This window comes from Hyperoodon ampullatus (genome assembly GCF_949752795.1).
Source record: "Hyperoodon ampullatus genome assembly, chromosome: 1".
Taxonomy (NCBI): Eukaryota; Metazoa; Chordata; class Mammalia; order Artiodactyla; family Ziphiidae; genus Hyperoodon; species Hyperoodon ampullatus.
This window is the reverse complement of record NC_136914.1, coordinates 77,207,741-77,222,263: the sequence shown is the minus strand read 5'-3', so window position 1 is coordinate 77,222,263 and position 14,523 is coordinate 77,207,741.

Sequence of the window (14,523 nt, the reverse complement as noted above, 5' to 3'; positions counted from 1 at the left end):
CTATTTATGCTATCTCTGCAGCTCCTTTTCATCCATACTATTTAATAATTTCTACATCAGCTGTCCTTTTCTGGCCATGTTCATCACATATTTGAATCTTTACAATATTATAAATTGATTTCCTTTCCTTTATTTTCTTACCATCTTGATTGCTTTTACCTGCCATTGACACAACACAGATATTACCATATCATGGTACTGGCACCAAGTTTAAATAATCCCCAATTTTTCAGTTAAGTTTATTTACTGTAGCATGAAATTTACAAGTTTTCAAGAATTAGTTCTATCTTCTTTTAAGGCTTATATTTTATTTTCACCTCTGCTACTCCATCTACCTTTTGGTCTTTGTCCATAGGGACATCTCTAGGAAGAAGGCATCACTAAGCATGAGGCATTCTGTCAGAGATGTCAGTTTCGTGGACAGTGTGGTACACTTTGGGGATGTGAGTGAGGCCACTGGCACATAAAGCAGATGACCCAAAAGGGCCTGAAAGTTTCATGGGAGACTGAACTACCAGGTAGACATGACAGGCTGGTTCCAGCAATGTATTCTTCCACTAAAGCTTCAACTGGAAGGGACGAGGTGGGAGCAGGGGTTTCTAGTTTGAAAGTGAATTCAGGGATTGTTCTGTTATGTGATGCTAAGATAGGGAACCCAGGTCTAGGACTGAGAGGGAAGAAAAAAAACTAAAAAAGATAATTTAGCAGATAGATTTAGAAGTGTTTGTTTTTGATTCTTTTAAAATCCCATTGAAAAGTGTTTGCAGATTTTAAAATACTATTGCTCTAACTTCTTTTACAGATTCTTTTATAAGAACTCATATATAGTTATTAAATACATAACTATACCCTACAATGTTAATTTTATTAATCCTCTGGCAGCATTGCATTCTATAAAAAGCATATGCAATTAAAAGAAAGTTGTATGTGAGGTATACTTTAATGTATTGCAGTATGTGTGAAATAAAATAGTCTCTTAGTAGAAGATACCCCAGGAATCTAAGAGATTATACACCTGATTTTTCTTTTTTGGTAGCAGAGTGTGCTTTGCCTTGTGAATAGGAGAAAGAATCCTCTCTCAATTCTCCCTGGAGTTTTTGCTTCATCCCACAGCAGCAAAACATCATCTGTCTCTCCTAAATTGTCAGAGTGATCAAAATGCTTAAAATCATACCCCTCCTTCGAAATCAAAATTAAATATTACCTCCTCCATGAAGTCATCCCTAATCTCATCAGCCAAACTAATCTCACCCACTACTGTTGTCCCATAGCATTTGGTTTGTAGGTACATTTTGAAATTTACTGAACTCTATCTTAATTGTATTTAGTTATTCCATATCGGTCCTCCTCACTCTGTGGTAGTCTTTAGAGCTTCAGTTAGAAATATCTAGCTCAGTGTCTCTTCCATTAAGTCTAGTGCAGTGTCTAGCACACAGTTTTTTGTGTTTTTTTGTTGTTGTTGTTTGTTTGTTTGTTTTTTTGCGGTACACGGGCCTCTCACTGTTGTGGCCTCTGCCGTTGTGGAGCACAGGCTCCAGACGCGCAGGCTCAGTGGCCATGGCTCACGGGCCCAGCCGCTCCATGGCATGTGGGATCCTCCCGGACCGGGGCACGAACCCGCGTCCCCTGCATTGGCAGGCAGACTCTCAACCACTGCGCCACCAGGGAAGCCCTAGCACACAGTTTTTGCACCGGGGCAGTGCTCTGCTGGTTAGACACCTGGGGTCTCGGGCTTGATTGAATGAGGGTGATTGTTGACTCTGCTCTTTTCTAGCAGTGCAACCTTAGGCAAACTACTTAACCTTTCTGTTCCCTGAGTTTCTTTATCTCTAAAATGGGGAAATATGGATGCATATCTAGTAGGATTGTTGTGCAGTTAAAAATGAGATAAATGGATACAATGGGCAGAGTTTTGTGTACTTAATAAGTAGTCCCTAAATATTACCTATTGTTATTACATGCTTGGTGAATAGATATAACCTTTAGGAAACCGAATTTAAATATACCTTCTTTCTGTCTTTTAAGGCTAAACTCAAGGCTCAGTTTATGTTAAAATTTTCTTAGATACTGACTCTATAAAATTATTTTGTTTCACTGAGCTCTTCTAATGTTCACAGCATGGACCACAAAACTAAGCATTTAGTTATGAACTGCTATGTCCTATTCTCTGATTACTTGGTGTTTCCTCTCCCTTTGAATATTGTGATACAGCTTCTGTGACTCAGCTGTAGCTAAACTGAGACTGTACTAGGCAAACTCAATTTCTATCTGGTAATTGAGCAGAAAAAAAAATAAGGAAGTTTGAGTTTGGATGCTTTTCCATTTCTTCCTCTTTCCCTCTCAGTCTTCTATATTTTCATAAGTTCAAGCCACATATCTTCCAGTTTGGGACATGGTGTTCTCTTGATTAACAACGTGATCAAGCTTGAAGACAATCCATTCTCCCACTAGCTATCTATGCTGTATAGCACAGGGAGCTCAGCTTGGTGCTCTGTGATGACCTAGATGGGCGTGATGGGGGAGAGTGGGAGGGAAGTCCAAGAGGGAGGGGATATATGTATACATATAGCTGATTCACTTCATTGTACAGTAGAAACTAATACAACATTGTAAAACAACTATACTTCAATTAAAAAATAAATAAATAAAAAGACAATCCATTCTCTCCCTTGTGTTAGAAGGTGCATGTAACAAAATAACATCTCAATATTGGAAAGAATGTTACAGTTCCATCATTAACTTGATACTGTGCTTTCTGTGAGGGGGACCCTCTACCAGTTTACACCACATTCCCTTTTGAATTTTAATTCCTAGAATATTTCTGTGTGGATTAAACTGATATTTGTTTCCCCAAAACATATATACCCTGATCTGTTTTCTGCATTTCAGAGCCATGCAGAATATAAATTCAATCCTCTGTGACATGTTAAATTTGATATTGGAGCTAGTTCTTAGGTTCCTCCTGAATTTTTGTATCTCCAGATTGTAGAAAAAATGAACGCTGGATTCTTATGAGTAAAATCCGCATCACTTTCCTTTGCATATGCAGCATTAAATTAATATGTCTATAAAATATTGCATTTGAATTGAATATCCGTCTCCATCTGTAACATGTCTGTGAGAATGCAGCCTAGAATGATTATCATTATTGTTCTGGACAGTTTATTTCAATTAATACAACCTAAGAAAATGTGTCACTGTCTTTACTTTGTTTCTATGTTTGCTTATTTTAGCACCTTTATCATTTAGGTGATTCATACCGAGTATGTAATCAAAATATTAGGTTGTTTTCTCTAATTGCATTACTATATCTGCACCAACCTTTTCAAACCATAGGGGCATAAAATAACAGATGTTTATTTATCTCACCATTTTGTGTTGGCTGGGCAGTTCCTCTAGTGTAGTCTGAGCCAACTTGGCTGACCTCTGCTGGGCTCATTCATGCGATGTGGTTAGCTGGTGGGTTGGCTGGTGGTTGGCTGACCCAGGTGTGCTTCACTCACATGTCAGGCACTTGCTGGATTGTGGAGCAGGGCAGCAGAAGGCTTATGCCTTATGTTTCTCGTCATGTACATTTCTTCATATGACAGTCACAGAATACTAAAATTAGCAAGAGTGGAAACTGTTCAGCCTCTCAGGCTTAGGCTCAGAAATAGCACAGCATCACTTTTTCCACATTCTATGAGTTAGAGCAAGTAAGAAGGCAAGTCTCCCTTGAAGGGTAGAGTAATGGCTTCTACCTCTTGGATGTGAGGAGCTACAAAACAATGTGGCTTTTTTTGCAAACAAATATACTTAGTATCTTATGCTTCCACAAAAACTGTGAGTGCCTAAGAAAAAGGTTTTAAATTTAAACGTTACGTATAATTATTTCATCTTAAAAATATTTTATATTTCCATTTAAGCCATGCATGAAGACATTCCTCTATGTTACATACATTATAATTCAGGCAACTATGCCACACATATGATTAACACAGTTGTTTAACAAAGAGTCCTAAGCATGCCCCCAGAGAACTTTACCCCAGAGGTTGTTAGCCTTTTTTATGAGATTAATTGTTCAAATACCTACCAATCCATTTAGCTATGTTCCCTCCTGTTTTGTATTTATCATAATTCCTTTTTTTCCCCACAAATACTCCATGAAAAATTGTGTCATGTCTTTCTCTGGGTACAAAACATCTATTATATATATTATAGATTATATACTTTATATATATACACGTGTATATATATATATATATATATATACATTTACATGTTTTTGTACATGTATGTGTTGTGTGTGTGTAAATTCACTTCCAAGTACTTGTGAACTAGAAACAAAATAAACGGACAATGTAAGAACTGTGAGTTGAGTTTTATTGTGTCTTACTGCAGACTATAGCTGTGAGATGGCCTCTCAGACAGCTCTGAGGAACTTCTCTGGAGAGCTAGGGGAAGAGGCCAGTATATATGCAGTTTTTGCTAGGGGATACATGCAGTCAATCATACATCTTGGTAAAAAGTTACTGCTATTCATGAGGATCAGATATTTTAGTTAATGATTTTAGTGCTTTTCTATGTAGGGGAACATGTAAGAATCTGGGTTCATTAAAATTTTTCCTGAAATATATCTAACTATCTAAGGGCCTGTTTTACCTGTTTTCCCAAAACACGGAGTGCTTATCCTATTCTTTATCCTGAATTTATTTCAGGGTGCACTGTAGGTTAGCGACCCACCACAGTGCCTAGTGACTTGATCCTTGTAGAACTGGACTGAAGGGCAACATTCTTTTGTTTATATACTCTTCTTTTCCAAATTGTAAATCCAGTATCACACTTTAACTTTAATCCCCTTAGGCTTCCTCATTTCTTTATACTATCCACATTTTCTCTTTGACCATCTACTTTCATACCATCCTTTAATTTCTATCTTCTTCTAAACTATCCACTCTGATCTCATCTTCCTTTTCCATTCAGGTTATAATACTATCACTTCATAACTACTCCCTTAACCACTATCTAGCTGCTCTTAAGGGCTTACCACAGGCAGGCACTGTTGTATGTGCTTTAAATGTATTAAGTATTCACAATGATCCTATGAGGCATCTATTATTATTATCCCATTTTGTAGAAGAGGAAACTAAGGCACAGGGAAGTTTCTTATCATTATACTCCTAACAAGTAGTGGAGCCCTACTTAAATCACTCCCTTGCCAATATCAACATTCTTTTGTCTTCTTGTCCTTCCCTGCCTTTCCCTTTTATCACTCTTTCCTAGAAAATTGCAGGTAATTCCTCCTTCCACACCTCTAGGTGTCTAAGTGATTCTGGAAAATCATTCTGTAGCTATACAGACTGATTCTAGGTTTACTGACTTATATTCTTTTTTGGATGCTTAACTAAGGCAGGATCTACTTAAGCACATTAAAGTTGCTGGCAGAATTCATTTTCTGGTGGTCATATAATTGAGATGCCCATCTTCCTGCTAAATATCTACCCAGTACTGCTCAGCTTCTAAAGGACACTTTTCATGTCAACAAATTCCACAGTAGTTCACGAAATGCCAGTTCACTTTTTCAAGATCAACAGGAGAAACTTCACAGGAATTTTGAAACTCTTCTTCCAGGAAGGGCCCAATCCCTTTCAAGGTTTGAAAGGGTCGATTGGATCACACCCACCCAGCATAATCTTTGGATTCCTCAAAAGCATTTGGGGACTTAATTACATATTCAAATTCCTTCCTTTGTCATATAAATTAACCTAATCATGAAAGCAAAATTAATCACATTCCTAGCCCTGACCTCACCCAATGGGAGAGAACTAAAAGCAGGGCTTGTACACCAAGGGGCAGGAGTCTTGGAGACCATCTCAGAACTCTGCTTATCACACTCTATTTTCACCAAAATAGTTTAACATGTACTTAACTTCTGATCTCTCCTTTCTATCTGATCTCTTGATCCCTCACTCTGAGTAAATGATTTTATTTCTTAGGAACAAGAATATAAAAGCCATCAAACAGGACACTCTCCTTTACAAAATATGGGTCTCTAGGCTCAATTCTTGCCCTTTCTCCCTTTCAGAGAAAGAGGTATCATGTATACTTTCTAAGGTTAATCTTTTTCTCATTATCTGGTCCTTTTGAATCCCAACTTTTTATTACAATTTTTACAGATTATAAATACTTTTATTTTTCTTCCAACTTTGAATACTTCCTTTTCTTTTCTGCAAACACCACTACTTTACACAAGTGTTTCTTAACTTTATTATTTTTATTATTATTATTGTTTTTTGTTATTGTTTTCCTCTTAAGGAAACTTTTTAGACAGTTTTTCTTAATTTTGCCCCATGAAGTTTTAATACCAAAGACATACTCTGTGACTCTTTGAGTGTTGTGTATCTCAGTGCTTTATACACAAAAAGAGTAAGATTTTTTTCATTCCCACTCCTTCACTAAAAAACTAATTTTGTCCCTTGTGGTGATATTGTCCCTGCTGAAAGTACACTGCAGCTACTTTGAACTTTCTAGCTGCTCTCCAATCCTCCACTTCATGATGGAAACACTTGAAAGACTAAGATCTAACTTCCCATCCATAACACAGCTCCCTGTAATTTAACTTTTGCCCTTACCATTTTTATTGAATTTTTCACAAAGGTCAACACTGTCTTATTCTTTGCTTAATCTAATAGACACGTTTTAGTCCTTATCATATTTGAACTCTTTTTGACATTTACACTGTTGATCTTTTCTTTTCTTCTTGAAACTCTGTTCTTCCTTGTCTAGCAGGAAAGCAATGTTTCCATTGTGACTTGTTTCACTCTTTTCTCTGGGCCACGTGTTTCTCTACCTTCTAGTGTTCTATTTTGGACTTCTTTTTACCTTTATATACTTTGAGAATCATCTCATCCCAGGTCTTCAACTACCACCTCTATGCTAGTGATCTCCAGTCTATCTCACTATCTCACTATCTGGAGATCTCACTATCTCCAGTCTATATTTCTCTGTGGAGCTTCAGACATGTACACTTTCCTGATTTTCATTGCCCACAAATACTTCAGAATACTTCAGCATTCTCATCTCCACTGCTGGTTCCTGCCTACACTCCCTATGTTTGCAAATTGCATTATTTTCAATCTAACTGATATGACAGAAAACTGAAGATCTTCCTTCTTGATTATTCCTTCCCTTTCAGTCCCCATGACAAATTATTTATAAGATAAAAAAGGACACTATCTTATCTTAATCCTTGTTCTAAATAATCTGAATCAAAACATCAACATCAACCCACTGATAGGAGTTTTTGTCTACAATCCAAATATCCTCCAGCACATCATTTGCCCTATAGCCAGAGTCATCTTTTAAAATATAAATCTAATCATGTTACATTTTTTCTCAAAACCATTCAATCCATTATTCCAGATTCAGTATAAAATGCAATATACTTTATCAATAAACTCTCTTGCCTGTCCCATTATCTTGTTACAAAACTCATGTCTGTAAGAATTATATCATTGAGTTTTTTTTTTTTTTTTTTTGCTGTACGTGGGCCTCTCACTGTTGTGGCCTCTCCCATTGCGGAACACAGGCTCCGGACGCGCAGGCCCAACGGCCACGGCTCACGGGCCCAACCGCTCCGCGGCATGTGGGATCCTCCCAGACCGGGGCACGAACCCGTGTCCCCTGCATCGGCAGGCGGACTCTCAACCACTGCGCCACCAGGGAAGCCCTATCATTGAGTTTTTTTATGCAGTGAACTGTTTTTATTTAGAGCTTTCAACTTACATGGGAATTTAGTCAGTTCATTGCAATTCTATCCCATTAGTGTTTGTTTTCAGCTATTTTGTTTTATTATTTTTAATTTCTCTTGTGAAACACTCCTTTCTGATAAACCCAATTTGAAATTCCTAAACCTGTCTTCTCACCAAGGTTAAGTCTAAATTCCAGGGGTTTATTTTGCTTCATAACATGGGAGAGAGACAACATATCAGGCTATATAAATATATATATATATATATATATATATATATATATATATATATATATATATATATACACCTTACTCTGGCTTCAAGGTCCTTTTACATGTTCCATGATCATTCTCAAGGTCATATTCATGTCCCTTAAACTCAGAAAATTTAATGTGAGGCCCACAGTGACTCTGTAAGGTGGAATCAGGTCTATAAGTTTGAAAGAAAGCTCACACAAAGCATTGTTCTTTCTAACCTACTCTTCTGTGTTAAGGTGGCTCAAGGTTCTTGACAAAGGGTCTGATCCATTGGAAGACCTCAGTTGAGAAGCAGGACTCTCAGGTCTAGATATTTATTACATAATTTTGTACTACCTCCCTGTAAATTAACTTTGGCATCCTGTTACACAATTTCTTATCAGTTATTGTCAGCTGTTAACTCACTTGATTCCCTTAAACTCTCTGAAAATCTCTCTGAAATTCTCTTAAAACCTCTGAATTCCTGTACCTCCCCTGTGCCCCAGATCAGAAGCTCTGGTGAGAGGGATTTGGATAAACTTGTAGCTGATTTTTCATTCTGATCATCAGGATTAACAAGGTCTGGAGTTTAGCTTCCACTCCACTTGATAAATCTCATACCCTAATTAGGGGAAACAGGGGGAGGGGTACTTTTTGGCAATATGTCTGCCTGAAGGAAGTAACTTTTCTTAATCACATTAAAGGATCACATTTATTTATAAAACTCTCCTTTTTAAAAAAAATTTATTGGAGTATAGTTGATTTACAATATTGTGTTAGTTTCAGGTGAACAGCAAAGTGAATCAGCTATATGTATACATATATCCACTCATACACATAGTCGTGATCTAGTAATATTGAACAACTTGCAGTTTTCAAATGTACCCTGCTCTCTAGTGCTTGGGTAACTTATATACATAATTTTTCTACCCCTCTTTGATTGCTAAACAATTCCTATATCTCCTTCAAAATTTAGTTCAGGGGTCATATCATTGAGGAAGCCTTTTAAAACTTCTTCTCTCTTATTTTTGGCCCATAATTACTTCTTTTTAAAAAAAAATATTTATTTATTTGGTTGCCCTGGGTCTTAGTTGTGGCAGGAGGTATCCTTTGTTGTGGCATGTGAACTCTTAGCTGTGGCATGCATGTGGGATCTAGTTTCCTGACCAGGTATTGAACCCGGGCCCCCTTCATTGGGAGCACTGAGTCTTATCCACTGTGCCACCAGGGAAGTCCCCATAATTACATTTTTTATCATGGTGCCTCCCCATTTAGGGTTGTTTAAAGTATTTAGTGAGTAATATATGTGACCTGTTCAGCCACATGTTTCTGGTATATACTCAGCACTCAGTAACATAGAGCCCTATATATTTTCAGTTCACAAAAATATTGGTTAAATAGTCAATGATTAATTGGATGAATATTCTGAAATGTTATAAACCTTCACTCCAAATGTCTGTTAAAATCTTACAGAACTTTGAAAGCCTGGCTCCCATCCCATCTGTCCTCCACCAGGTAGTTTCCAACTTTTCCTCTTTCCTCTATATCTACCTTGAAATTAATCTGTCTTTGCTCTTAACTACAAAACAATTTCTGTATTCCCTGATACACTATAGTCTGCTTGTATTGTTTAATTATAGATCTACTTCTCCTACTGTCTTCTTAATTTTTAATTGGGTCATTTGCAAGTCACATTTTTTTCTTTTTTTTTTGGATAGGTACCTATTTGTATTGATTTTTTTTTTTTTTAATGTTGAACCACCTGGGAAGGGAAAGAATTCAAGGAGCAGCCTAGAAGATTCTGTATGTAGGCCCAAAATTTTCATTCCCCAAATAGGGTGCAATTAGGAAGTGGGGCCTTTGGGAGATAATTAGGTTTAGACATAGTTGTGAGCATGGAGTCCCCATGATGGGATTAGTGTCCTCATAAGAGGATGAAGAAACCCAAGCTCTCTTTCTCTCCACCATGTGAGGATTCAGCAAGAAGGCATTCATCCATCTGTAAACAAAGGTCCTCACCAAGAATTGAATCAGCTAACACCTTGGCCTTGGATTTCCCAGCCTCCAGAACTGTGAGAAATAAAAGTCTATTGTTTGTCACCCAGTCTATGATATTTTTGTTTTAGCAGCCTGGACTGACCGAGATAATGAGATAATGTTTTGTTGTTTTAAGCATCTATGTTTGTGGTAATTTGTCACACATGAGTAGCAATCTAATAAGCTATTTTTAATAAAAAGATAAGAAACTTTGTTTTCTTATTGAGGCCTACATATACCTTACCTTTTGTCTGTGGCTGGCTAAAGAGCACTAAGTCCTTTCCACAGAAGTGCTCTATTGGAAAATACCTATGAAACACTGCAGAGGAAAAAAAGTACAGCCTTAAACATCAGGATTTAGGAGAAAAAGATGGTGGCACTCACCTTAGGCTAGGCTCCATGGCACCGGGGTAGATGTGGTTTTTTTAACAGACTAGTTCACTCTCTGCCCCAATGAGACTATATGCTTCTTTGCTAATGACACCATACTGAGAAGGAAAGAAGGTAATCATGTAAAGTAGCTCTACCCCAAGAAGTATTAAATGGGGCACCTATATTTATCCCTTCTCACCCCACAAAATACCTTGAAGTGACACTATGGAGAGCTCATTTTAAGCTATCTGCAGAGTGACAGTTTTCTCCTTCTGCAGGAGAAGGATAATCAGGTTCATTAATCCATTCAGACCTCCAGGGTATCATTTATTAAATTGCTCCCAATGTGCCTTATTCACTCCAAGGAAATAATTTACATACTAGGGAAATTTGACTCACTCTCAAGCATATCCTATTTTAAACAATTCTCATTTTCATTCCTTGGTAGAAGGTAATAACTTATGCAAAATATGTGCAGGCATAGATTATGCCATGCTGGGAAAATATTTAAGTATTACTTTCAGGATGCCAACAATCCACAAAAAAAATCTGTAATATATAATTCAGTGAATTTAATGAGGATTTTCCCCATATTTTTCTTGCCCTCCCGAAAAGGAGACAATTAAAAGTAATGTTATATAAAATGTTAGGACCAGGAAGTATAAGTTCAGTGACAAACAGGAGAGGAAGTCGTATAAGCAACTTCTCTATTTCATTATTCTGCCTCAATCCTTCGAGTGAATCCAAGCTGAAACTAGTTTGTGTTACACAAGCCACCTCCTAAACAGTTAATTGCACTTTAAGACACGTTGCTTCTCAAGGGAAACAGCACTAGCTGTCTTCTTCAGAGAGAAAATTCATTTGTTTTTTTTTTGTTTCAATAATAAAATCATGTTTCAACTGATTAAGCTTTAATATTTTTTCTAGAATAAGAAGGCTCTAACGATAGCAAACACTTATATGCACTACTTATCATGTGCCTATGTACTTGTTCTTTACACATCTTCAAGTATTCCTTTAAACAACCCTGTGAGATAGATACAACCATCATCACAATTGAAAGGTGAGGAGATGGAGTCAGAGCAACCAAATAATAAAAAACTGCTTAGGAATCTCTCCATGATGAAGAGCCTCTATTAGACTGCTTGGTTTTATAAAATGTAAATATTTCACTCTTGCAGAGCTAGCTACTAAACTTCAAATGGTGTAAATGCTAACATATTGAATGAAACAGCACATGAAAAGCTATTCAGTCCTCAACTATTACCTGCTGCCTCCAGGTGCTAATGAATGACTTCAAGTGAGAAAAATGGAGGCAGTTTCAGCCCTTCTACTAACCAGCTGTTCCTCCCTATACCTTAGTCATTTTATCTAGGATATAACTTGATGATGCTTATAAGATCCTTTAAGCTATGCAACTCTATGTTTTTTCCCCCCAACTTTTATCTATAAATGGTATATGATTTGGGTAAAAAATAAAAAATAAAGTTACACCCAGGAATATGTTGAGGTGTGAATACCCAACAATCCACTCCCCCCACAAATACATTGCAAAGTTATAGTTTGGGGAAATATTTTATATAAGTAGAAGGATGGAGTAAATCTTTTAATATATTGAATTTGCTTCTCAGCAAATGTACCAAATATCCAAGTCCAACTGTGATTCCAAAATATCTCTTTATTCAGACAGCAAATCACAGTTTATGAAATCAATATACTGGCCAGCAGCAGATTGAGTGTCCTGTCCCCTAAGCACAGTATTTCTCTCCAACACAGCAAAATCTTAAGAGCAAATGAATAGCGATTGAACCTTCTAGCCTCTCTTCTGGTCTCAAAGCAGTGGTGTGCAGAATTCTGTGAGGCTCACATTACTTCCCCAGCTGCAATCAGTCAAGTATTTTAATCTTAAAAGATGTAAATTGTAGGCTTATAAGAGTGAGAGCACCTTGCCCATGCTGGCAGAAGCTATTTTAAATTATTTTTTGACAGTGCAAACATAGAGCTACAGAGATTTTAGCTGATGGATGGTAGGCAATTTGGAGGACAAATCAGAAAGTCAGCTGAGGAACAGGGATTTTCCTGCTGTTGTGGTGGTTCTCATTGCTATTGTTTTCCTTCCCTGAGTGCCAAGTTTTTAATTTTGATATTTGCAAAAGAATGTCAGACAAGCCTGCATCATAGTTTCAGAACCTAGAATACTTCCAATAAAATAACAAATCAATGGAATGGATATGACTGAAACTTTTATTCTTCCAAATATAAATAAATTACTGTTTGATAGTCAACTACACTCAACAGATATATGATGTGGGGACATGCGTTTGCACAGATTTTTTTTTGAGACTGTTGATTTTTAATATTTGCTTTAAAAAATACAAAGGAAATTAAGTGTTTAGGTCAATACGACTCAGAGAAAGAGAAAACATGGAATTTCAGGACAAAAGGAAAGTGCATTATTGTTTAGGTTATCAAGTTCCCACCCTCTTGATACCCGTAAAGCAAGAATTTCATTCCTAAACACAGAGGAGCCTTGAATGGTGGCTGAGAAATGGTGACAGTAGGAATTGGAACTAACAAAAGAATCTTCGTTGTTTTTGATTATTTGTCCCAGAATGAATAAAATCTACTCTACAGACAGATAAGGGAAATGTGTAGGAAAGGGACTAAATGTACCAAACACAGCAGTAAAAACCACTCCCTAGTAGAAATGTGTTCTTCAAGGAATGAATGACGCAGTAATCAGGTAGCTGAACTACTACACTACTGCCACCCCTGCCCCATCCCACGATAAATTGTATGGAAATGTAGACAGAATATCATCGTAACCCAGGCATTTGACTCAGTGAGTGAGATGTCTGGGAGGTGGTGATGGGATACTGAGGAAGAGGGGGAAGCTGGTGCCAGCTAATCACATGAGCTCAGGAAAAAGCCAGTTGAGAAAAGAGACACTGGTTGGGACTGCTACCAGGAGGGACACATGAAAAGGAGACCTTGATATTACAACAACTTTTTTCTCAACCAGAAAGTGCATTTTTGGTGGTTTAAAGCTGTGTTGTAGATGCCAGTTTTTAATCATGTCAAAGGACTGAGGAAAAGTACAAAATAGAACAATTTTTAACAGTACAGACTCTACAATCAGAACTAGAACCAAATTTTGGCTCTTCCATTATTTCCTGTGTGACATTTGGCAAAGAGCCTAAAATTCGTCAGTGCTCATCTTTAAAAATGGGAACTCAACTTCTTCTTCTTCTTTTTTTTTTTTTTAACAAATGATGCAAGATAATGCCTAAGAAGAAATCAAGCAAGTGCTTTTTGATGTTTCAAAGGAATAGAAGCTCTTAAATTCTACAATGTTGGGGTAGAATGTAGACAGGTGTAGGGGAGGAAAAATATCCTTGTCTTTCTAGGTTTTTGGTTGGATCTCTGTAACAAAAGGCAAATTAACAAGGGAAAATTTATTTAATATAAAATTTATATGACATACAAGCCTTCATATGGAAATGAAGAAATGATTATACCTCAGTGTGTTTATACTGGGTTTGATGAAGAATGGAAAGACATGGGAAAATATGATAGGACAAAACGATGAGCTAGGTGTGTAAACTGTGGGAACTTGGCAAGGCTTTTATTGTTCAGGTTCTCTCCGTGTTCCTCCATATCTGGAGATACTTTTCTTTCGGTTATAGAAAAGACATTTCACATGAGCCTTTATCACCTGCTTCAGGGGAAAGTTAGAGAATCCTTCCAGCACCTGCTTTTTCTCAGATTCCTTCAGCCTAAAATATTCAACATGCCAAGGTGCCATATTTTGTGGTAGCATGACCTGAACCCCATCCCAGGGGACCCATTTTTTTCAGATACTCAAGGGATGTTACAGAAAGGAAGGAGCAGCTTCCATTTAAAAGGATTTGAAAAGACTGCAGATTTGATTTTATTTCACCTTCTTTGGGGGAAGAACTTTTAAAGGCAATATTACAGAACTAAATATAATTTGAGCTTCAAAAAAGTAGTCAGGGATTCTCACTGAAAAATTTTGCCTTTGTAAATATCTGATTAAGATCAAATAATTACCAGTATTCCTCTTTAATTGTGTAACTTTGTGTTTAGAGGTGTGTAACATCCACCTTTTCTGGAGAGAAAGCATCATT